Source organism: Echinops telfairi, unplaced genomic scaffold (genome assembly GCF_000313985.2).
Source record: "Echinops telfairi isolate 266 unplaced genomic scaffold, ASM31398v2 ScPeMD7_5592;HRSCAF=6446, whole genome shotgun sequence".
In the NCBI taxonomy this organism is placed as follows: domain Eukaryota; kingdom Metazoa; phylum Chordata; class Mammalia; order Afrosoricida; family Tenrecidae; genus Echinops; species Echinops telfairi.
Window position 1 is genome coordinate 11,779,024 of NW_022109491.1, and position 25,069 is coordinate 11,804,092.

Sequence of the window (25,069 nt, forward strand, 5' to 3'; positions counted from 1 at the left end):
CAGGGGAGAAAGGTGTGTCCACCTGCTTCTGTAAAGATCACAGCATGAAAGCCCTTTAGCTAGGCGGTGCTCTGTAACCCGAGAGGTCTCTAGCAGGCAGAATGGACTCCGGGGCGATGGGTTTGGCACCTCGCACACATTTCTCCAAGGGTGCTGCCACCTGAAAAGGACTGTTTGCATGACTTCTAACTTTCTCTGTAGAACACAGTGAGGATGGAGGAGGGGACCCCGACAGTCCTAAGCCCATCTTCCCAACAGCTCTCTAACTTTTTACAGCAAACCCCACTGCAGTGGAGTCCATTGGGTTTCCTCACAGGAGCAGATAGCGTTAACTTCCTCCCGAGGAATGGCTGGTGGGTTTGAATCACCAGTCTTGCTGTTAACAGACTGATGCCTAGTCTGTAGCTCTACCGGGCCCATTGATCCATATCTTGTGTTCCTAAGAACTTCTACCGCAGGCCCTCAGAGGTCACCCTCATTACGAACCCTTCCTCTGTCTCACCTTCTGGGACAGACCAAGACTGATTGTCCTCTTCTTCCTTAGTAACAAAATCCCTTTTGTTTGGGTATCAGCATATCTACTTAGAAATAGTTCCCTTGCAATCCCTCGCAGAGAGGGGTTAAACAGTGGTCCTCAACCTTCCCAATGCCGCGACCCTTTCATACAATTCCTCATGTTGTGGTGGCCACCCCCCCAACCATAACATTATTTTCGTTGCTACTTCATCACTGTAATTTTGTTACTGTTATGAATCAGGGGACCCCTGTGAAAAGGTCATTTGACCCCCAAAGGGGTTACAACCCACAGGTTGAGAACCGCTGGGTTCAGACCAGTTAAACTGTAAGGAGGAATGTACATGGGGCTTCCTGGGAAGCCATTGTCTTTCTCATACAAAAGAGAAGACTTCCTCCCCCCCACCCCTTGTCTTCCCCTTTTTTTCCTACCTGGATTGTGGGCTAGATGTCTGGAAGGGGATCAGCCATTTGGCAGCGCTGAGAACATGTGCGTTCCTTGGCCCATGAGGAATGCATGGCTTCTCTGGGCCTTTCTCTCAGCTGGGTCTGCCTGCCTCGGAACTTCTAGCTACATGGAAGAAAGAATGCTTTATGTGGTCAGGTGTCTGCTTCATGCAACTCCCGTCGAGCCTAATTTGTAAGTTCTTCAAGGAGAGCCCCTCCTCTGTCCCACAGCCCTGTCATGGTCATGCTGGTTGGCACCTGTGATGACCTAAAAATAGGTCTGCGGGAGGAGAGATCAGCCACGGCTGCGATCCCGAACTTGCCGTGCCATTACCTGTCCCCTTGTGCTCAGAACAGGGGGACTGTTCATCGCCACTCTCCGCGGCCAGCCAGTGCCCAGGAGGCTGCATTTGTCTGCTCTCAGGGAAGTTCAAATATAGCTCAGCCTCCTCCGCTGCTTTTGCTGAGTGTGCAGCACCTGCGTGTCTAGCAGCCCCACGTCAGCAGGGAGAAGCTTCTCCCAGGAGGTGGGGGCCCGAGGGAGGTGTTTAAAACTAGGGACACTGGCAAGACTTGGCTCTCGAACACAAGATCCCCATCCCTCCTGCTTCTTGTGAGGTCGGTGTTACCCCTTCTAGTCCGCAGTTGTGGAAACTTACTTCAGCTCACACTGGGGCTCTGAGGGTGATGTGACGGTGTATTAGTGCAGATATTTGGTTTTATGCTACCAAAGCCTCTGGAAAACTGAGGAAAAGGGAATTTGTTGGAAGAACAGGGGATGAGTCACAGAGTGAAAGGCAAGCCGATCAGCATGGACACCCGGGAACCAGGGATCCAAGAGGGATGGGTAGCAGCGACCAGCATTGAAGGGCACAGCTTGGATCAGGAGTCCACTTCTTAGTTGAGAGAGGGCAGGATGCTTGATTGACAGCCCTTCTGGATTCTGTTCAGTGCAGGAAGAGTGGGCTCCCCAAAGCAGACTGAGTGTTCTGATGCCAGGAGAATGGGGAGAACCAGGAGACTGGGGAGAAAACAAAATGATCACTGTAGACCGTGGAGCCTGAGGAGGTGGACTTAGAAGTCAGTGAGATGCTAGCTGCACCCTCTACGATGTACACATTACGGAATGGTGTTCCCAGACAAAACTATGCTGAGTCTTCATTCCTGGTAGCTGTGGATATGACCTTCATCGAAAATAGGGTCTTTAAAGGTGTTGTCAACTACATTAATGTGAGGTCACACCAACGTAGGAAGGGTCTTCCCCAAGCTCAGGGCCTCTTTACAAGAGAGAAGACACACAGAGAGCCAGGGGGAAGACAGCCAAGTGATGATGCAGCTACAATCACAGATGCCAAGAAAAGCCTGCCGCTACCAGAGACCAGAAGAGTTCCAAGTATTTCCTACACCCCCCAACCCCACCCCCACAGAGTGGGGCTCGCTCAATGTCCTGAATTCAGACTCTGCCTCCAGACCTAAGTGGCAATGCATTTCTATCCTTAAAAGCTACCCAACACCCAAACACCAAAGTTACTGCCATCAGTCAAGTTGATTCAGACTCATAGCAACCCAATATGACAGGGAAGAACTGCCCCTGTGGGTTCTGAGACTGCAGCTCTTTACAGGAGCAGGCAGCCTCATTGTTCTCCCGAAGAGGAGCCGGTGGTTTCCACCTGCTGACTTTGTGGCTCCAAGCTGTGATAGGTGTATTGTGCCAATCAGGGCCAATGAACACACATGGGATTAACTGAAGGGCAGAGAGATCAATGGCTTGGCGAGCCTCGTTTTTCTTGTCTCTTGTTCATTGATGATCAGACCAGCGTGCGGTTGCCTTAGCTTGTTCTCTACCTCAATTTGCCAGCTACACTACCTGTGGGACACCTAACCCATGGACTGTGTCGTTGTAGTTTGAGGTTCCTTCAAGACCTGCTTTGCCACGCTACCGGAGTATACATCGCTTGAGCTGGGGAATGTGGGATCCTGTCATCTGGCTGACTGTTGGTGACCTGCCATGCTGTTTGCTGCCTGTGGCTGGATAGCCAGAATTGCTCTACAGAGGACTACCTGGCAGCCCTCAAGACTTGAAGGACTGCCAGTGTATTAGCTGTCTCATGGAAGTGAGTTGCACTGAGCCATTTGTACTGCTTTATGGATTAATGCACTGTTTGTTTCTTATGTTATATCTATCTATCTATCTATCTATCTATCTATCTATCTATCTATCTATCTATCTATCTATCTAGTTTTGTTTCTTTAGAGACCCTGTCTAATATACAAGCCAATGAGTAACATTACATCACCAGGGCTCCTTCCATCAGCCATCTTGTCTGTGGTTTTTGGTTCCAGCAGCCTTAGGAGTCAGGTATACTGGCCTCAGTCAAGTCAACGAATCTCTCTAAATCTCAGTTTCTTCACCTGTGTGATGATGAGCAGGTATGTTAAACCCATTGTATTGTAAACTCAATGAGGACAAGGGTTTTTCTTTCGTATTCTCCCTCCCGGCTGGATGCCTACACATGGACTAGTGCACGGCACATAGTCGACGCTCCCTAAATATCCATGGTATGAATGAACCTTCTGAGTATGTCCCAGAATGCTCCTTAGGTAGAGAATGATTGTGTTTGAAAATACAACAGGATGAGTCCTTGGAGCAGAAAGTGAGCTCCCCTCCTACTTCCCTGACTCACTCTGGGGGAGGGAGAAGAAGCAGGGGGTGATGGGATTTAGGCAAGGCACCTGGCAGGCAGCACACCACCAGCACAGTAACCCGCTTACTCACGCACACACTCACTCTGCCCCGGTTCTCACAAGCAAGGCTCTTTAGCAGAAAACAAGGCTCCCACGTTGAGTGCGGCATGGATTCATTCTAGCAGTCTTTCCGGACTGCCTTGCCTAGCTAGTGTTGGCGAGTTAAACTCTGCTCACAGGTTTGACGTGTTAAGAAGTCTGAAGTCACTCCGCCCCTACACTTCACAGTGAACCATGGCATGGAGCGGCAGATAGAATAAATAGCAAGCCTGGGGAATGTGTGTATTGTTTAAAACAACAACCAAAAAACCCCACTCAGCAGGACTTTACTGGCAGAGTGAATGTATTTCAACTCTCTCAGTCATGTTTTCATCTGCCGGTCTTGACAAGATGAAATTCTAAATGCTTTCATTCCCCAGGGCCAGTGGAGAAAATATAAAGAAAAGAGACAACCCTTGAAGAAGTTGGAATTTTGGTACCCATGATCTTAGTTGTTTTTGTTGGGCACCATTGAGTCGACTCCCTGACCCAAAGCGACTCTACTAGCCGGTCCTGTGCCACCCTCACCATGCTTCCTACGCCTGAGCTCAGTGTTGCAGCCACGGAGTCAATCCGTCGCGTGGAGGGGCTTCCTCTCTTTTGCTGCCCCTCTACCAAGCATGATGCCCTTCTCCAGGGACTGGTCTTTCCTGACATGTCCAAAGTATGTGAGACAAAGCCTCGCCATCCTTGCCTCTAACCATGATCGTTAGCCCCTCCAATAACCAGCATCTTTGCCATGTTGACAATCATTCCCTTAAGAACCACCGATGCCAAGCCGCTATTTATCATCACGTCACCGTTTTACCACTGCTATTACTAATACCCCGACTGCTTTCATCACCGCCGCCACCAATCCACCCAACGCTGAGGTTGCCATCAACAACAGGACTACTACATTTACCACCACCACCATCAACACCGACATTTTGCCACCACTGTTATGAACTCTTCTACTGTTTCCATCATCACCAGCACCAGTACCATCACCACTACTAGGCTCTCCAGCATTTTCATGATGAAAATGACTGTCGGCAATGCTGTCACTACATAGGAGATGCTTCTGAGGCCCATCTTTTACCAAGCTGGCACACTGTCCCTTCAGCTGCTGTGAGGGTTGGTTGTTTGTGGCTCACAGCTGGCTCACAGAGAATACCCCACAGCCAATGGAGCTTTCTTACAAGGAAATTCCTGCTAGGTTACACACTCTCCTTGAAGTTATCCTGAATCCAATGATGGATGGACAGACTGACTGACGTGTCCAAATGTCCCGCCCCTTGCCTCAGTGTGAGCCAACTCTGGGCTAGTCTTCCTGGTCCACGGCTCCCTGTGGGATCAGGCTGAGGCCATACTTCAGCTGACCCCGCGCTGTGAAAAACAGTTTATTTTTTAATTGTAAATGAGATGGGGATTTACAATGCAGAACATTAGCTTTGTATTCAACAGTTTAAATTACTAATCAAACCCCAATAGTTTGCCCTCAATCCACCCTTTGATTGATCTTCTCCCTCTTGATAGGTGCCCTTGAGTCTGTGCTGACCAATAGCGAGGCTATGCACAGCAGCCTATGAAACTGCCCGATCCTGATCCATCCTCAGCATTGTTCCTCTGAGCCCGTTAGTGCAGCCATGGTGGCAACCCATCTAGTTGAGGGTCTTCCTCCTTCGTGCTGCGCCTCTATTTGATCAAGCATGACGCCCTTCAGGAATTGATCTTGCTATCTTGAGCTCTAAGGAGCACTCTGCTTGTACTTCTTCCAAGACTGATTGGATTGTTCTTTTGACAGTTCATGGTTGTTTCAATAGTCCTCACCAACACCACACTTCAAATACATTGACTCTTCGTTGGTCTTCTGTATTCAATGTTCAACTTTTGTATGCTTCAGAGGCGATTGAAAATACCGTGGCTTTGCTCAGGTGCACCTTAGTCCTCAAAGTAACACCCCTGTGCTCAACACTTTAGAGAGTTCTTGTGTAAAAGATTTACCCAATGCAAAGCGTCATTTTATCTCCTGACTGCTGCTTGCATGAGCATTGATTGTGGATCCAAGCAAGACAAAATCCCTGACAACTTCTATCTCTTCTCCATTTAGGATGATGCCATCTATTGGTCCAGTTGTGAAGATGAGTTTACTTTTATTTACATTGAGTTCAATCCATACTGAAGGCTGTCCATGTCCACATCTTTGAGAAGCTTTACCTGGAGAGAGTGTGGTGTGATGAGGTTGGCCTGCTGTGACTCATGAAGGTGAGTCTAAAACAATCTCCTTGAGTCTGCATTCAGTGGCATCACCTTGGTGGCTTCAAATCAGCTATGGTAGGAATATTTACACTGTGGACATTGGTAAAGGCTTTTTAAAAAAATGAATAAGTCATCTTATTGGGGCTCTTACAGCTCTTATAGCAATCCATACATCAATTGTATCAAACACATTTGTACATATGGTACCACCATCCTTTTCAAAACATTTTCTTCCTGCTTGAGCCCTTGGTATTAGCTCCTTTTTTCCCCCTCCTTTCCCTCCCTCCCTTCCACCCTCATGGGCCCCTGATAAATGGTAGAGGTTTTTACTTATTTACCAACCCACTCTTTGTTGTGGAGAGTTGATTGTTAAATAGTCACCTGTACGCCCTATCATTCCAACCCTTTGATGTCAACTTAAAGGGGCTGAGGTAGCCCCCTACCCCTGGGGGGATTTATCCATAGGCTGCCAGAGGCATATAAATTATGTGGCTTGGTGAGAAAAATGGCTGAGGCCAGCAGATGTCTCATTATATTGGAATTAGGAAATCAATACATTGTGGCCAGTTGACAAGGAATAATGATAGCAATCATAGCTGGTGCTTAATGAATGTGAAGCTGAATGTATGCTGTGCTAAGCACTTTGCATACATTATCTTATATCATTCTTTGCACCTCCCCTTGCAGAAAAATATCATCCCCACTGCTCAGATAACAATCTCAGAAAGTTACCATCTTTGCCTAAGGATTCCACCTCTGGTTTTTCTGACTCCAGCACTTGTGCTCATAACCACCCGTGAAGCACATGTGAGGTCAGACAGGCAAGCCCTGCCAGGGCAGTGAGGGCAGGGCAGAGCAGGCACGCGAGGAAGTAGAACGTGCTCATCCGGCCACATTGGTTTCAGGTCCCAGAAGCCAGGCTTGAAGGGGCTGCTTCTCCGCTGGCTTGTAGCCATCCCTTCGAGGGGCGAACGTCGGCTGGAAGAAGGGTCTGGAATCCAAACCCCAAGCATCAGTTTTCTTTCTTCCTCTCCCTTCTTTCCACCGTTTTCTTTTGTCGCTCTCTGTACTTGGCATTCTGTCAAGGAGGGATCAGGAATGGCTGTCCCGGCTGCCTTAGCCCTTTGTCCCCCTAAAGGGTAATGGTCCCGGTCACCCCAAGGGGACTGAGATCCTAGACCTTGGGAGTCATACTGGTGACTCGCTGATCACTGAAGAGGCAGAGATTGTGGGAAAATATGGAAAATCATATAGGCTGGGGAGTCACTAGAACTCATTATCTTTCCCTGAGGGTGGAATTCCTGCCCAGTGTTCTTCCCGAGCAGCAGGGAGGAGGTGGAGAGGACACAGCAGAGGCTTGATGTCATTGAGCTCTAGATTCAAACCCTTGTTTCCCTGTGCCAACCCAGGATATTGCCAGACAGATATTTGCCGGCTAACTGGCCATGCAGCTGGGGAAAGTCACTTCTATGGGGGAGCCTTAATGACCCCGCCTATGAAATGGGATCATTATAATCTTAGCCTGCAGAGTTGTGCAGGTTAACTGATTGTGGTGAGGCTCCTGGGAGCCTGCTTCTCCTTCAGCAGACCCCGTTCTCTTCGGTTCTACCATTTCCAGCTAAGCTAGCAGGACAGCCCCCACTCTTTCCCAGGGCCAGAGGCTTAACAGAAGTAGCCTACATTAAAAAATCTGGACACGGTCCTAATTCTTCGCTCTGCTAACTACATAAATCCCAAAGTCATCTCCATCTTTTCTTGCCACACTGGCTGGTCTCCAGACCAATTAAACATTGATGTTGTAGCTATACTTATCTCTTCCTCTTTCAGCCCAGCCTTGGACATCAGTTTTCGCTTTCAAATGAAAAATTAAACCTTCACATTGGTGGGGCTCTTTGGTTTATGAAGAATCACCAGGTTTGCTGCTTTTACATGCTTAATACAGAGAATTAAAGTAATGTGGAAAAGTACAAATCGGAGATTAAAAAAAAAAGTCAAGTGGTCAAGGTCAACAGTATCAATGATCAATCAAGTTAATATCACATCCCCCCCTCATTTAACATGGCAAGAAGAACACACTGCAACTGTGGGATCCTCAACCTTAAAAAGTTAAATTAAAATAAAATAAAACCCACAACTTAATCATGAGGAAACATCAGACAAATCCAAACTGAGACCAGTCTACAAACCATTTTACCACCACTGTTTGAAGGGCATCCCTGGGAGCAGCAAACAAGTAAGGCACTTGTTTGCTCACTAAAAGATTGGAGGTTCAAGGCTAGCCCAAGCCTCCTTGGGAAAAACATCCAGAAACACATATTAAATAAAAACATCCATGAAAAATGCTATGGTGCACAGTATACTCTGACACACACGGGGTCATCATCAGCCAGAATTGACCCAACAGCAACCACTACTCTTTAGAAGAGTCAAGGTTCTGAGGGACAGGGAAGACAGAGACAGGGGAAATGCCACAGGCCAGCGCGACCTGGGAAACGTGATATCTAAATGCCATGGTCTCTCCAGCAGCCGTCTAAGTAAGGAGTCAGCTAAGTCCACATGGAAGAACCACACCAGCCTGTGTGACCCAAGGATTGCAAATAATAAGATCCAAACCTGGAGGAGGAATGGGGACCAATGCTTACATTCTAAACACCTGATTTGTGGAATGCTGTGGATGATCGTGTTAACCCCCAATCCATTTGCAGGGTCCCTATGGGGGTTGAAGGAGCCCTGGTAGCATAGTGGGTTATGCATCGGGCTGTTAATCATGAGGCAAGCAGTTCAAAACCACCAGCTACCCTTCAGGGGAAAGCTGAAGCTTTCTATCCCTGTAAGGAATCACAGTTTTGGAAACCCACAGGGGCAGTTCTACCCTGTCCAAAGGCATCTACGAATCAGAGTGGACTCAATGGCAACATGGGAAATGTAGCGTGGTATGGACTGAAATCAGAACAGAAAAAGGACATCGGTGGGAAAATTGGGGAAATTTCTAGTGCAGCGAATAGTAGTGTGTGAATTTTGATAAATGCATCAAGATTATGTCAGATCTTAACATTCAGGGAAACTTGGTGAAGCATAAATGAGAGAGCTTTTGTACTAACTCGAAAACTTGGCTGTAAGTTTCCAAATTTAAACGTTTAAAGAGAACAACAAATAAACGGGGCTGAATTTAGCATCCTTCAAATTAGGTGTGTCCAGCTAGGTAAGCAGATATCATTTTAGAAATATTGCTTCAGAATAAAATACGCTCCTATGTTTCGAAGCTTAGTTCATGGCTTTTTTGGCGGGGGAGGGTGGTAGCGGTTATCGAACTTAAAAAATAAATAAATCAAAATGAAAGAATTTATGAACTTCAGATACTTTTTTCTCTACCAAACGAGATACGAGCTCCTCAAAGACCACTTTGGGAATGACAAAGAGGATGCAGGCCGCATTGTTTTTAATGACATATCATCTCATGACCTGACACCCTGGCACTGTGGTTAGGTACCATCCACTGGGTTCCAGCGCATCCAGCCCTGTGTACAGCAGAACGAACCCCCTGGCCCGGCTCCATCCACACAGCCGCTTATTGCTGTGCCTGAACCTGTATTGCAGCCACTGTCCCCACCCTCTTGTGGTGGATCTTCTTTGGTGCCGAGCCTGTGCTTTACCAGGGGTGGTGTCCTCCGGGGACGGGTCTCTAGGATAACATGTCCAAAGTAGGACGGGATATGAAGTCTTACCACCTCGCTTCTGAGGAGCTTTCTGGCCGGACTTCTCCTGAGATGGATGCGTCCATTATTCTGGCCGGACTTCTCCTGAGACGATGTGTCCATTATTCTGGCAGTCCATGATAGAGTTGGTATTCTTGATCGAAACCACCATTCAAAGGCATCGACTCTCCGGTTTTCCTTATTCGTTGTCCGGCTTTCCCATGCAGGTGAGGCAGCTAAAAATGCCATGGCACGTGCACGATAGTCCTCAGAGTGCTCTGTTCGCTTTTCAGCTCTTCAAAGAGGTCTTTTTCAGCAGATTTGTCCAATGGAATAGATGACTTAAAAAATAGCCTGGGTAGACGCTTTTAAAAAGAGTCTCGTCCACAAACCTCCAGTTCTTCATCATGACAAATATGTATCTACAACCCTAGTGGTCATGCGTGGGGCTGTTAGTCACAGGTCAGCAGCTGGAAACCACCAGCCGCTCCTCAGAAGAGAGACGAGGCTTCCTGCTCCTGCCAAGAGTCACAGCCTTGGAACCCCCGGGGGCAGTTGTGCGGGGCACTGTAGGGTGGCTCTGCATTGGCATTGACTTGCGGGCAGTGGATCTGGGTTTCGGTTATGTACAGGTACGGCCACAGGTGACCCGGTGGAAGGTTGCCTCCCACAGACCGTGGCTTCCAGCAACAAGCCGTGGAGTTCCGTTGCCCCCGCTACGACTGGTTTCGTACCTAAGGGGCATCAGGGCTGCCCTTTCTGCATTCTCCTGGACTTCTCCACGCGCGATGGCTACACAGCGGCTGCAGCTGGCGCCGCTGCAGTCTGTGCTACACAAGAAGCACCAGAAAATTGCCGTGTCAGAAAGGTGTCCACAAATCTCTAGTCTGTAGCTTATTGGCCAGAAGTGTATTCTAGGTCACTTCTAACAGAAAGAGGCGACAGAATGTGTTGTTTCTTTTGTTCTAAGGGAGAAAAGAGACCCCCAATTAGATGATAATCTTTGGGCCCATTTTATTAACTCTCAAATAGGTCAAAGACACCCCATCGCAATGAGGGGGACCATCAGCCCGAGGCAGTCATGGTACCCAAGGACTCACAGAAACACCGCCGCTTAAATAGGATGCGGAGCGCGAAGGAAAGTGTCGTGAAATCTTGATTGGCGGCAGATCAACACATCATGGTTGCAGATGGGTTACACAGAAGGGAGCAGGACCCAGATTAGGGTACTATTAGTGCGTCATGCAGGCAGAAACGCGACCAAGATTGGTCCAAGGCCCTACAACCAAGCCAGTCAAGGTCTGATTCCTGACTAAGGCACCCTCGTGCCCCGGAATTCCATCAAAGTCACACCCAGGCAACTGGGACAGGTGCGGCTGACCCTCCCTGAGCTGGCCCGAGGAGCTGCAGCAAGCCGCTTTCTAACACGCTCTGCCTGAGGGCAAAGCTGGTCGCCTAGAGGGTTACCGGCCTGAACGATTTCAATGGAGGCTGAATCTTGGTGGAGACTCACAGCCCTCTGCTATTTTACTGCTCAGAATTTAGGCTCAAATACACTTTTTAACTAGGCACATTTGACAGCCCCAGTAAAACGGATGTTTCTTTGTAAGGAAGCAGGAAGGAACTGTTGGTTTCCTATGGCATAGTGGGTTACACGCTGGGCTGCTAAGCTTTAAGGTCATCAGTTCAAAACCACCAGCTAATCTACAGGAGAAGGATGAGGCTTTCTACTCCCACCGACAGATACAGTCTCAGCAACCCACAGAGGTAGTGCTACTCTCCCCTCGGGGTCTCTCTGAGTTGGAATTGAGTTGATGGGAGTGAGATTTTGAAAATATATCTATTTACCTGTCATCTTACATATCCATCCTTCTTTATGCCTCAATTCCATATTTGGGGTCTTCTCTTGGCCGGCGGGACTTTGTTATCGGGGTGAGCTGAGCTGAGACCTCGGGAAGGACCACAGTGGCCTGCTTTGTAACCGCCTTAATTTCTCTACCACTCTGTCATCAGACTCCAAACAGAGAGAAAAAGTCAAAGTGGCCCAAACCTGACTCTTTTCCACCCAGGTGGAAGCTGTCCCTTTCAAGGAGAGAGGAGGCAGAGAAGGACTCTTGACTGACAGCAGAGGGGCGGGGTGCCCTCCCAACAGGCCCGAAGGCCTGGCCAGTGATCAACAAGGCAGCCAGATTGGCAGCAGGGCCAGTGAGCTGTGCTGCTCTGACCAGGATGGCTGTGAGCAGCACTTGCTCAGCAAGGAGGGGTCTGTTTCAAAGGCGCAGCCGACTCTAAGCCTCCTCAGGACCTCTCTCTGAGTTTTACCTTCCAAGCACAACTGGTCCCTGAGCCTCTCTCCTCCATCCTCCCTATTCTCTGGGCCCTGGCATTCTGCCTCCCAGTCCAGCCTCGGTGGGTGGGCTCAAGGACTGCAGACCCATCCCTATGGGTCTGCTCTCTTTTGTTTCTCCAAACAATTAACTTGACTTTTCCCTTCTAATTCTAAAGGTAATAGAGACCCCTGGAAACAACAACATAGAAGAGTTTAAAGACTGACATTCAAATTGTATCTAGCAATACGGACTACTAACTTTCCCTCTTCTTTTCCTCCAGGACTTCCAGGTTTTTGTACACTTTTACTTTTTTTAGTGACCTACACAGATAACTGATACAAACTTACAAAAAGCACCCGCATTTTACATGTATGACGGGGTTGGTTCTATGTACACATACAGCCATCAGTACAGATTACACCTCAACACCAAGAAAACCAAACTCCTGCCAACCAACCCCATAGCAATGTCATGCGACACACAGAAAGTACTGAAGCTGTCAAGCGTCTTCTTTTCCCTGGATCCACAATCAATGCCCAGAGGAGCAGCAGTCAAGAAAGCAAACAACATATTACATTGGGTCTACAAAAGACCCCTTTAAAGTATTCAAAAGCAACGATGCCACTCTGCAAGGTCAGCCGTTGGAAACCACCAGCCACTCCTTGGGAGAAAAATGAGGCTTTCTACTCCAGTAAAGTGTTACAGTCTCCCCGCACCACCTTAAATCCCCCAAGGAGGAGTGAGTCCTGGAGCCCCTTTTTTGGGGCACCAGAGGCTTGGATAGAAGTGACAAAATAGTGCCACCACTGGATAGGAGAGGAGAAAGATGGGGTTCTACTCTACTCTCATGAAGTTACAGTCTCACTATGAGTTGGCTTTGATGCGATGGCAGTTGAGTGAGTCACTTTGAGGACCAAGGTGCTCCTGGCCCAAGTCATGGTATTTTGGGGGGCCTCATAGGCCTGTGAATGCTGGACAAAGAATAAGGAAGAAGTGATGCTCAATTTTGAATTATAGTGTTGGTAAAGGATACTGCATCCATCGCAAATGGATTTTGAGCTTGTCCTTAGTCATAAACCCTAATCTAAAAGCAATTAGTTCTTACAACGTGGCCCTGCTCAATACTCGCCTTCAAGAAGTGATCACTAAAGATAGGGGTGCTATGGCCAAGTGTGGGGTCTTAGTGTCTCAGCATGGAGGCAGCACACCAGTGATTTAAGGATTGTAAATAATAAAGTCCAAGGCCAGAAGATGTCATTATATTAGAGTTTATATTCTGAATACCCAGTTTGCAGAAGGCTGTGGGTAATACTGAAAGCCCAACGCCCATGTGCAGATTCCGGATTAAGACTGCAGTGAATTCCCTCAGACCTTGACCAGGGATGTGAAGTGTCTTGCCGTCAGACAGAATGCATTGGGAAGTGGGTTACTGCAGATAGAGTTAAGTTAAAATGTAATATAGATCATCTTTTCCCTTTTTGACACATTTTCCATTTGTTCTGGTTTATTGGTTCCAGTAGTTTGATTGGTAGATAATTTACATATCATACAACTCAATAGTTCGATCACATCAAGAAGCGTTGTACAATCACCAGCACAATCACTTTTAGAACATTTTCTTCATTCTTGTTCTCATTAGTATTGTCTGCCCATTTCCCCCTCCCCTCCCTTCCCCTGCTACACCCTCGAGGAGCCATTAGTCCGCTGAGATTGTAACTCTTTCTGGTTTCTATTATCTCGTTTCTCTTGGATTGAGGTTATTTTTCTGTGTTTTATTTTCTTGTCATTGTTTATTTGTTTTTGTGTGATTTTCTTTATATGAAATCTGAGATCGGTACATTTCTAGAGATAGTAACTACATTAATGGTTCCTTGTGGTTCAGGAAGGGGAAGCTAGGAGAAATGGGGAGCTAATAATTATGGGTACAAGAATGAAGAAAATGTTCTAAAATTGTGGTGATAATGGCATACCTCTTTTTAATATATTTAAACCATTGAATTATATGGCATGTGACTTAAATGTCAATAAACTAAAATATATATACTGAATATGCTATGGACTGTCAGAAGAATCAGTAAGTCTGTTTGGAAGAGGTATGGCCAGAATGCTCCTTAGAAGGAAAGGTGGTCAACTTCTCTCTTTGGGCATGTTCTCAAGAGGACCCATCATTCCCTAGAGAAGGACACCATGCTTGGTAAAATGAACTGCAAACTACCCCCCTGCCATCAAGTTGAATCCGGCTCATAGCAACTGTCTAAGTCAGCCCTTTTGTGTTTCTGAGACTTTAAATCTTCCTGGGAATCGGCAGCCTCGTTCTTCTCCTGGGGAGTGACTGGTGGGTTTGACTGTTGAGCTGTCAACCTACTAAGCCACCAGGGCTGCTTTTTGGGAAAGTAGAGGATCCACCAGAAAAATAGATTGAGACAGTGACTGCAACCATGGGCTCTGCATCGTGAGGACGATGCAGGACCAGGCAGTGTTTCCTTCTGCTGTTGAGTTGGAACTAACATCCACTAGTGTGGCCATAGTCCAACCGTGTTCGTCTGGGACATCTCCAGCACCCACTAGGCTTTCCAATCAACCACTCTGCTCCGACCCTTCTCCCCATAGACGAGTTCTCTCTTTCCACGCTTCACATCCATGGTACGCACGCATTCAAACCGTTAGCATTAACACAGGATGCAGCTCTGTTTTACACCAGGCTTTCTGTCACTTAGCATATCATGGATATTATCCTTGTCATTATCCTTTTAAAACTATATTTTAGTGGCTAGATAATGTTCCATCACATAATTTGGCACAATCTATCAATCTACTCCTCAACTGTTGCATATTTAGATTGTCTATCACTGTCCGCTGTGGTAAAGTGAGATGAAGAATGCCTCTTTACACACGGTTTTTCAGAGGCTGGTAGGTCCAAGGGGGCTCAGAGCCAGAGTTCTGGAGTTACAGAGACCAGGCGTTGACTTCAGGTAACATTCAATGCCTCTGTGAGCCTCAGTTCTCCCCCACCTGAACGTGAACGTGCCAATACTCATCTCCTGGTCTGCTGCTGCTGAGGGGGCTCCATGAACGTCGCAGGTGGTGGGGCTGAGCGTGTGGCCTGGCGCAGAATGAACACCCAGGGACCGGGAAGCTGCTATTAGCCAGCCTCGTGTTCACTTCCAATGTTTCCTTAGGAGAAATTCCTAGAAGTAGACTTGCAGGAGCAAAGTGGGAGGGAGGCTTTAGGGTTTGTGATACAGTCTGCCAAATTGTCCTCCAGAAAATCAGTGCCAATTCATAGAATTACCAGCTGTGTTTGAGAATGCCCTTTACTGTACTCCCCAACGACGGTCATGATGCACAGGCAGGAAGAAAGAAAAGGAAGAAGGAACAATAGCAAACCCCAAAAAGCTCTTCCCCAATCGTATCGCTGGGCGGGGGTGGGGTGGGGGCGTCCCTTTTATTGTGATTTCATAGAAGCCCTGGAGGGTGCTATGGCTAACTGTTTGGCTGCTAACCTGAAGACTGGCAGTTTAAATCCACCCAGAGTCTTTGAAGTCCTGGAGCCAATTTTTAGAATATAAAACCACCTTATACAAATGAATTACACTTGAAAACGAATGAAAGCTTGTGTTTTATCCTGTTTTAAAAAGCGTTTAAAGTATTTGCATTGTGTGGAGATGAACGTATTTCATGTTGGGAGCTCTCTTGACCGTTGAGGTGTATTTGTTAAGGAGAAATGTAATTCGATGTGTTGTTCAGAACAGCCTCGGGTAACATTTTGGTGTTACTCCTATTGAAGTCTTTCAACATTTCAGGTGCCTAAAAATGGAATGTCTGTGACAATTTACGCAGGTGGAACTGATTGGGAACCTGTTACATAAAATGGTGTCTCGCACGTCAGGTTTCAGCCGTTAAGCTCAAGCGTTGTTGCATCTGCCCACTTTAGAGCAATGCCCCTGCAGAATCATTCGGGCTGCAGACGATGGATGTCTTCGCGGCCCGCCTTCCTCTTAGGTATCCCGCAAACCCGCTCTCCTCCAGTTTGGGCAGCACACTTGTATTTCATGTGCTTACCACTGAAACCTCCACAGAGAGGGGGAAACAAACCACCACCACCAACAACAACAACCTGGAAGACACTATTGCTCTATGTTCCCCCTTTCGAAATCGAGGAAAAGTAGAGATTTTACAAAAGCACCTTTGATATGCAGGTACAACCAATGAACCGCTATGAACCAGCTCTGAGCCTCCCTCCTTTGTGGCTAGAGTTTCTTTCCTGTGGGGTGAACATTGCCTGTGAGGTCGAGGAAACTTTTAAAGTGTTGACAGTTCTCTGCTCCTACTCTTTCCCACTTGTTTTAGAAACTAACTGGCTGCAATCATGTTTATAGATAGTTTAAAATTAGCTTTCAGGTGGAAAAGGTTTGAGACGGTTGGGAGTCCAGTGATGGTTGATCTATTGAATAAAATCAGTTCTATGTAAGGCTCGTTATGCTTGCGAGTTCTTAAATGACGCAATTTTCCATAAAAACAAACCCATTCAGGGGTTGCAGGTCCACTTCTGTAAAGATCAGAGTCAAGGAAACCCCATGGGGCAGGTCTTCTCCGTCATATGGGTGTCGCAGTGAGCCCGAGGCAACCTGACTGGCGGCACTCCAGCAACAAGAACAACAATGTTGTTTGGTTTCTAATGAGGTTAAGCGTTTTCTCCTCGTGGCCATTTGTTCATTTTTCTGTTTGGAAATTGATCTGTTCGGGTCTTTGGGTATTTACCCCCAGTGAAGAGTGTGCTTAGCACTAATCACTGGTGTAGAAATAATGGACCACGGCTTCATTCAGGAAGTCCAATTCCATCCTCCGGGGCTCCCTGTGTCTAAGGGAAGGTTCTGGTCTTGGTGTCCCTGCTCAAGTTCCCCCTTGGAGGTTGGTGTGATTGTCGAGTTCCTTGAGCTTTGAGTGGCTGCTTCCTGACTGTTTGGTTAGTTCCCCCTTTCCAGCCCTTGCTAATAATCTGCGATGTGTAGGTTCCCAGAGCAAACTAGTAATTCAAAGGCGCTTTCCACTGGTACATATGTGTTTCAACATGTTCAGAAGAGAGGGTGGGTGATGGATGGAGAACTGAGAAGGAGGACCCCTGTGGCCACACAGCATCGCCTGTTACAAGCAGTCGATTGACCGCTGGCCCCAAGCTTGCAAGATCAGCCTAATGCGATGCGAGGCTTGCAGCTGATAGGCTCATCCTCCCAAGAAGGCAGCTGAAGAGTTCTCAACGCCGCTCCCAGTATCCCAGGCAGTTTTGAAACGATGACCTTCAACTACGTATGGTAATATCCTTGAGAGGATCTCAGAGCAACATCCGTTTCTCCAACTCATTTCATTTCTAACGCTATTTCAGTCCAGGATTTGCTTTAGCACCTGCTATACCAACGGTTCTCAACCTGTGGGTCTCCACCCCTTTGGGGGTCGAATGACCCTTTCACAGGGATCGCCAAGACCATCGGAAAACACCTATTTCTGATGATCGTAGGAACCGAGACACCGCTCCAGTATCTGTCTCCATGCAGATACGCCCACACACAAGTCCCCGGCGGGAAGACTGTGACCCGTGTTACACCGTGCTTCAAGACAAAAGCTCAATTATTTGTCATTAGAAACAGAACGACATTATTTTGGGGATTAATCACTATGCTTTAATTATGTTCAATTCGTAACAATGAAAATACATCCTGCATATCAGCTGTTTACATGACGATACATAACAGTAGCAAAATTACAGTTATGAAGGAGCAACGGAGATAATTTTATGGGGGGGGGTGTCCCCACCACAGGAAGAACTGTATTAAAGGGCTGTGGCATTAGGAAGGTTGAGAACCACTGTTCTATACATTTTCTCTTTGGGAAACTGCCCATCTGCCTGGTGCCTTCCTGGTTCTGCCTGGTCTTTGGAGGGGCCTGGGTCTCTGAGATCTCTGAGGTTATCTCTTACTAAAGAGATGCTCTAGGAAGCAGGGATGGGGGAGAAATGAATACAGCATCTGACTCTTGAAAGAAGATACCATTCCTACCTGATACGTCGGAGAAACTAGTTTTTCACGTAGAAAATTTAGAGAGTCCTCTTCTTGAGTAAGTATGGTTTGTTCCTAAGTGCGGGTGAGCTGGTTCTGATTCATAGCAACCCTGGGTCAAGAGGACACAGCGCTGCCAGCCTGTGCCTTCCTCGCCATGCGGTTATGCCCGAGCCCACTGCTGCAGCCACGGTGTCAGTCCACCTTGTGAAGGGCCTCCTGCTCCGTCACTGCCCCTCCTTTACCAAGCCTGGTGTCCTTCTCCAGGGACTGATTTCTCCTGACAGCATGTCCGCAGGACATGAAACAAATGCCTGCCATCTCTGCCTCGAAGGAGCCTTCGGGCTCGATTTCTTCCAAGACAGGTTTGTCTGTTCTTTTCGCAGTTCACAGTCTTCGGCAGCACCACCCTTCAAACGCCTCCTGTCTTCTTCGGCCCTCCGTATCCAACGTCCAGCTGTCACATGCAAGGGAGGGACTGAAAATGCCGTGACTTGAGTCCGGCACACCTTGGGCCTCAACAACAACAACATCAGGCAAGTTAAGGGAGGGCAACCAAAGGATAATCTACCATCTGTCAGTTGGTCCGACTGTGGTGGCTTGTGTGCTTCTCTGCCGTTGGCATTTTCAATACCAGCAGGGTCACCTATGGTGGACAGTGTTCAGTGGAGCTTCCAGATCAAGACAGACAGGGAAGAGAAATTTAGGAATCTTATTTTAAAAAGCTAGTCCGTGAAAACTCTATGGATCACAGTAGAATGTTTCTTTTTTTTTTTAAATCAATTTATTGGGGCTCATACAATTCATCACAATACAGAGATCAATTGTGTAAAGCACATCTATACATTTGTTGCCCTCATTATTCCCAAAATTCGCTTTCCTCTTGGGTTCCCGGAATCAGCTCATTTTCCTTTTTTCCCCTCCCCCTCCCCATGAACCCTTGATAATTTATAAATTATTATTATATCTTATATTATAGAATATGTTTCAATACAGTGCTGGAAGACAGTCTCCTGGTTTGGAGATGCTTGCCACCGCAGTGGCCTCAAACATGCCAGTGCTCAAGAAGAGGGCTCAGAGCAGGGCAGTGTTTTGTTAGGTGAACCCAGAGTTACCAAGAGGGAGAGCTGACACTACAGCCGCTGACCACCACCACCACGACCACAACATCATAACGTGGCGTTAGGAATAGTGCAAGAAGACTGCCGAGAGCATCCTCCCACTCTTTGCCACCATGGTCTCTCTGACTTCATGTACCCACTTTCCCTCCATTCACCCACGCCCCCTCCACTGATTTCCTTGGCATTTCTTCAATACAGCAGACACGCGCCCAGCTCAGGACGTTTGTACTTATTGGTCCCGCTGTCTGTAACTCTCTTTCTTTTAAAGCTGCCTACATCACCCCTTCAGGTTTTCCCTGTGATGCCACCTTCTCACGATACGTCCCCTGACCAGCCAGCAGTACATTGTAAACCCCTTTCTGGGCATTCCCCACCCCCCTTCTTGGCTTTATACTGTCTCCATGGCACATGCCAACATCTGGGATGGCGTGCTTTCCTTACGTAGCTTCTTTGTTGTTCACCTCTCCCCACTAGAATATCAGTGTCCTGAGGGCAGGAAAGCTTTGTCTCGTACCATTTTGTACACTCCTTATGGCCTCCCAGAGCGCCGAGCACAAAGCAGGTGCTCAAAACATATTCCCGACGATAGGGTTCTGTGAAGCACAGGTGAGCCCGTCTGATTGAGAGGGTGTCATTGCTTCACCCACCCCCCACAGGCTCCCCCGTGGTTCAGACTTTGCACCTACATTCTTTCCTCCCATCTGCCCCTTTCATCCGTGAATCAGAAACAAAGATATCTATCTGCCGGTAGGATCTATCCTTGGAAGTAGCTGGGAATGCTCTGGTTGACTCTGGAGTTAATTTGATTTCAAGAAACAAAACAAAGAGAGGATTTTATCAAAGGCTACAGGGGAATGCCCAAGAAGACAGAAACAGGAAAAAAAATCGGCAGGAGGATCTATTTGGATGCTTTGGGTGTCAAACAGCCACACAAAACCACTGCACAAGCAAAGTGGATTAAACACTGAGGAACACGGATACACCCACAATTAGAGACTTAGGCGCTAAGTGGGACACCTCCAGGGTTGGTTAATTCCATAGCTCGATGACATAATTAAGGATCTGGGTGCCTTCGTTTTGCCTGCCCTGTCATCCAGTGTCTCAGCTCTGTCCTCATTTAGCTTCCCTCCTGCTCGAAGGAAATGCATGTCCAGCCAAGGAAAGAGGTAATGCTTCTCTCTGTGTGTTGATGTCTCAAGAGGAAGGGAGACCTCCTAAGTAGGGCCTTGCTCTCCCCATCACCACGCTTAGCCAGTTCCACTCGCACTGTGCGTGCTTCTGTATCGGGAGGGTGTTGCTACAGGTGTATTCACAAGTTAGTCACTTGAGGGCATTGGTCCAATGCTTACATTCCCTTTATGGCTTGATATTTTTTTTACAGCAAACATCAAATTTTTTTACATTTTAAAAAATACTACATTTTTTGGAGTACTGACTATTGTGTTTTCTCCTTTATTGCATGCCTTGCCCTAGAAAGCACTTAATATGACTCCTTTAAATTTGTGATAAATACATATGTATGGATAACAAAATATTTGGCACTTCAGTTACTTGTATGTGCCTAATTCAGTGACATCCATCAAAATGGGCAATTGTTAAAGGGTAGTTCTACCCTGTCCTTTAGGGTCAGTATGAATCGGCATCAACTCGTTGGTGACCAGTGAGAATTATATATAACTTAAAATGTGCTGCCTTAAGTAGTTTAAATGTACCATTCAATGGCATTGATCATATTTGCAATACTAGGCAACCATCACCACTACCTATTTGCAAAAATGTCTCATTATTCCAAATAGAAACTCTGTACCTCTTAAACAATAATGCCCCACTTCCCCTTCCCCAAGCCCTGGGCACTTCTCATCAACTTTTGTTTCTGTGCATTCTGGATATTTCATATAAGTGAAATCAAATAATATATATATTATAAATAATTTTATTGGGGGCTCAATAATATTGGTCTTTTTGTTCTGACTAACTTCACTCAACACAATGTTATCAAGTTCATCATCCATGTTGCAGTATGTATCAGAACTGCAGTTCACATTAAGAATGAAGAATATTTTTTAAATGGGCAATTGTTATCACTAACTCAAATATCAAAACTAAAATAAAACAAACAAAACTACTTTTAAGTTCACAATTCCACTCAACCTCAGTCCTCCGATATTCGACTTTCTCTTGCTTGGGCTGAGAAATCTCTTTGCCACACCTGGAGGAGAACATCTTAGCCCTGAGGACCTGACTGCCTGTCCTGATTTGGGGACAGGCCTCCAGTTTGCAGTGTCTCCTGGGAAAAGTCCCATTTCCCTTCATTCGACATGAATGTTGTTGTTCAATGCCCCCGAGTTGGTTCCTCTCCACAGCCGCCTTGTGCACAACAGAATGAAACAGTGCCTGTTCCTGCGCCAGCCTCACAAGCCTTCTTGTGCCTGAGCCCACTGTGCCAACGGCTGTGTCAATCCATCTTGGAGAGGGCCTTCCTCTTTTCTGATGCCCCTCGATTTTACCAACCATGATGTCCGTGTTAGGTTCTCTAGAGAAACAAAACCAGAATGCTAATAATTTTCTATATATTTATACAGATAGATATATAGCATATGAAATAAACAGTTAATTAAATCATAAAGCAGTACAAATGGCTCAGTGCAACTCACTCCCATGCGACAGTTGTGAGACACTGGCAGTCTTTCAAGTCTTGAGGGCTGGGTAGTCCTCTGTAGAACAATTCATGCTCTCCGGGCACAGGCAGCAAACAGCGAGGCAGGTCATCAACAGTCAGCAAGATGACAGGGTCTGACAGTCCCCAGCTCAAGAGATATAATTTCCAATGGCGTGGTGAAGCAGGTCTTGAAGGGACCTCAAATTACAGTGATACAGTCCACGGGTTAGGTATCCCACAGGTAGTGTAGCTTGCAAATTGAGGCAGAGAACAAGCAAGGCAGCCACACACTGGTCCCATGATCAAAGAGCAAGAGACAAGAGAGGCAAGGCTCACTGAGCCATTTATTTCTCTGCCCTTCAATTAATCCCACATGTGTTTATCAGCCAGGTTGGCCCAGTAAACTAACTATCTCAATGTCTTTCTTCAGGGATTAGTTTCTCCTGACAACATGTCCAAAGTATATGAGTTGAAGTCTTGCCATCCTTGCCTCGAAGGGGCTCTGTGGCTGTGTTTCTTCCAAGTAGGGCTGTTTGTTCTTTTGGCAGTCGATGATAATTTCAACATTCTTCACAAGCACCACAAATTCAAATGCATCAGTTCTTCCTCGGTCTTCCTTACTCAATATCCAACTTTCACGTGCCTAGGAAACAAAGGAAAGTACCATGGGTTGGGTCAGTTGCATCTTGGTCCTCTGCTTTCCAGGAGTCTGAAGAGGTCTTGTGCTGCAGATGGACCCAAGGCAAAGTGGCATTTGATCTCTTGATGGCTGCTTCCATGACCATTGATTGTGGATCCACGCGAGATGAAATCCTTGACAACTTCAATCTTTTCTCCATTTACCATGATGCTCCCTATTCATCTGGTTGTTGGGATTTTTATTTTCTTTACATTGAGTTGTAATCCTTCCTGAAGACTAAAATCCTTGATGTTCATCAGCAAGCCCTCCTTACTTTAGCAAGCAAGGTGCGTTAGCTGCATATTTCAGGTTGTTAATAAACCTTGGTCTAATCCTGATGCCTCATTCTTCTACACATCATCTGGCTTCTTTAATTACTTACTCAGCATACAGTATGGTGGGAGGAAACAACCATGACACACACCTTTCAGACTGTAAACCATGCTGCATCCCTTGTTCCATTAGCACAACTGCCTCCTGATCCATGGACAATTTCCACATTGACCTAATAAAAGGTTCTGGAATTCCTGTTCTTCTAAAGGCCATCTATAGTTTGTTAGTATGCATACAGCTGAATACCTTTTCATAGTAAACAAAACACAATAAACATCTTTCTGGCATTTTCTGCTTTCAGCCAACATCCATCTGACATCAGCAATGATGTCCCTTGTCCCATGTCCTCTTCTGAATCCGGCCTGAACCTCTAGCAGCTCCCTCTCAATGGACTGCTGCACCCGTTGGTTGGAGGATTCTCAGCAAAATCTTACTTGCATGTGATATCGATGCAACTGTTCTATAATTTGAGCATTCTGTTGGGTCGCCTTTCTTTGGAATGGGCATAAATATGGATTTCTTCCGGTCAGTTGGCCAACCAGCTGTCTTGCAAATTTCCTGGCCTAGACAAGTGGGTACTTCCAGTCCACATGGGTGGACTTCAATAAATTAAGAACAAACAAAAGAAAAAAATTGGTGAAATAAACATTTTGTTCTTTGAAAAGAAAAAAAAACAAGGAAAAAAAGAGTGAAGCTGAACATGATCAATAAGAAGAATGAAAAAGGTGGAATCATAACAGACCCTATAGACATTAAAAGCATAATAAAGGAATATTATGAACAGTTAGATGCCAATAAATTTGACAGTTTAGATGAAGTGAACAAATTCCTTGAAAGATACAAATGACCAAAATGCATGTGCACGCGCACACACACACACAGACAGAAAATCTGAATAATCTAATATCTACTAAGTAAATTGAATGGATAATTGAGAACATTTTCTAGACAAAGCACCAAATCTGATAACTATGTTGCTAAATCTGTTTTTTATTTTATTAAAAAAATTTTAATCATTTAATTGGGGTCTCTTACTGCTCTGATCACAATCCATATTGTGATAAATCTAACAAACATCTAAGAGAAACTGTGCCAATCCTACAGAAAAGTTTGAAGGAAACAGAAGAAAGGAAACACTTTCTGACTCATTCTGTGAAGCCATTATACTCTGATTCCAAATGAGCAGACTCTTGTTCCTGCCATGCCTCATCTACTTTCTAAATCAGTAGCGATTCCTGCAAGGGAGAAGGGAAAACGTGGATCAGAAAGTGCTTTGGAAACCGACCCTTTGGTAAAGAGGAAGAAGAACAGGCCAAAGGCAACGAATGTCATGGTTAATGGAAGACATGCGCACAGGAGGGGGAGAGGGGCCGTTCAATTGGTAATAGTTTGGGGTGCGGACATGGGGGCAGAGAAGGAGAGAAATGGAAGGGATACCCAGCTTCTCCCCTAGGCCAGACAATTTCACACGGAGGTGAGATCGAAGACTTTGCATGTTGCATAATTTATTTGGCATCCAAACTCTCCTTATGCACACTTGTCCTGCGTATTAAGGTTTTGTCGACTGCCTGGAGGGAAAGTATCACTCTTGGAAAATATATTACAAATGAGATCCAGATGAATGCCAAGAATCCCCTGTCCAAAAATTCTTCCCGGGAGTTGGAGAAGCTTGCAAGCATTATCCAAGGCACAGCAGTTGATCTGGATTCACCTGGAACAGCAGAGGAAGGAAAGTCAGGAACAGGAGGGGGAAATGAAACTGTCCACTTTGCCATGAGACCAGCACAACTAGATGGCATCTGCCTACCAATACCAAACATTCCACAGAAGGTTCTAGAGTAAAATGCTATAGAAGTATCATAATCAAAAGAGGGGCAATGCTGAATAGAATTTCAAATTCTTGTAGGATCTAGACTTCCTGGAATCATGGAGTTTGGATGAACCCCATGAGACTATTGCCCTGAGTTAGCTTTGACCTTTAAGCCAAACATATCCCCTGAAGAATTCATAAGGCTAAACATGAGGCCTGAACTACCTATCATGAACTGGGTATTGTCTGACCCACGGAATCATAAAGTTGGACGTGTGCAGCAACACTCCATTGTTAAATGGAAGTGCTATTTACAAGATCGGGCCAAAGCAGGACCTGAAGGGACAAGTAAGCTGCATGAAGAAATGGCCCAAATGCCCACAGTCTCTATTCCTGTCACATTA

At 46.3% G+C, this 25,069-nt stretch overlaps 1 protein-coding gene across 1 annotated transcript in view; it reads left to right on the forward strand.

The window, feature by feature from the left end:
* Window positions 1-25,069, forward strand: part of RIMS4 (regulating synaptic membrane exocytosis 4) — a 112,204-nt gene that overhangs the window by 5,476 nt on the left and 81,659 nt on the right. The gene's annotated exons all lie outside the window — the stretch shown is intronic.